This window comes from Cucurbita pepo, unplaced genomic scaffold (genome assembly GCF_002806865.2).
Source record: "Cucurbita pepo subsp. pepo cultivar mu-cu-16 unplaced genomic scaffold, ASM280686v2 Cp4.1_scaffold000713, whole genome shotgun sequence".
Taxonomy (NCBI): domain Eukaryota; kingdom Viridiplantae; phylum Streptophyta; class Magnoliopsida; order Cucurbitales; family Cucurbitaceae; genus Cucurbita; species Cucurbita pepo.
The window spans coordinates 15,010-15,834 of record NW_019646930.1 but is presented as its reverse complement, the minus strand read 5'-3'; positions in this window follow the sequence as shown (position 1 = coordinate 15,834).

The window sequence follows — 825 nt, the reverse complement described above, 5'->3', positions numbered from 1 at the left end:
TACTATTTGTATTCAATATGTGACGTGATATATTATATTATATTATTTATTATTTTTTTAATGTTTATTCCATGACTTAGTAAGTGATTTTTTAAAATTATTTTTTTGACCATTAAATTAAAAAAAAAAAGTATATATATATATATATATATATATATAAAACATGAGGACGTGCAATTAACTGCACGTCACATGCTCTCTTTCCAATTAACTGTCAAAACAATTTATTTCCTAATTAAATGAACATGGAGATCTTTATTTTTAAATTTTTTTATGTACAAATATCAATAAAATATTAATTTTAACATATATTTTGGAAATAAATGAAAATGTAATAAATAGAAAGAAAAATATTTGTTTTTAAAAAATTGAAAATTTTGTTTCGTTAATGGGTTGACTTTTTTGTTGGGTCAACCCGACCAACCGAATTGTTTTTCAGTTTGGATTTGGTAAAATTAATTTGATTCCGTTTGTGGGTTGATTTTTTTTGTTGGGTCAACCCGACCAACTCAATTGTTTTTCAATTTTGATTTGGTTAAGTTTTTGAAAACTCGAAAATTTGGTTCCGTTTGTGGTTGACTTTTTTTTATTGAGTTAACTTGACCAACCAAATCACTCCATAGATAAGATCGATCATATCTAGCGATCAAATATCTCAAAGCAACCACACTTGTTTGAGATTCGAAATATTGACTTTTCCTCGTACATATATATAATTTTCTTTCCTTTCTGAGGTGGTCAAGATAACTTGGGGATCAAGAACAAAATAAATAATATTCTCAATTTTCTTTTCTTTTGGTTCTAGAAAAAAAAAAAAAAAAAAAA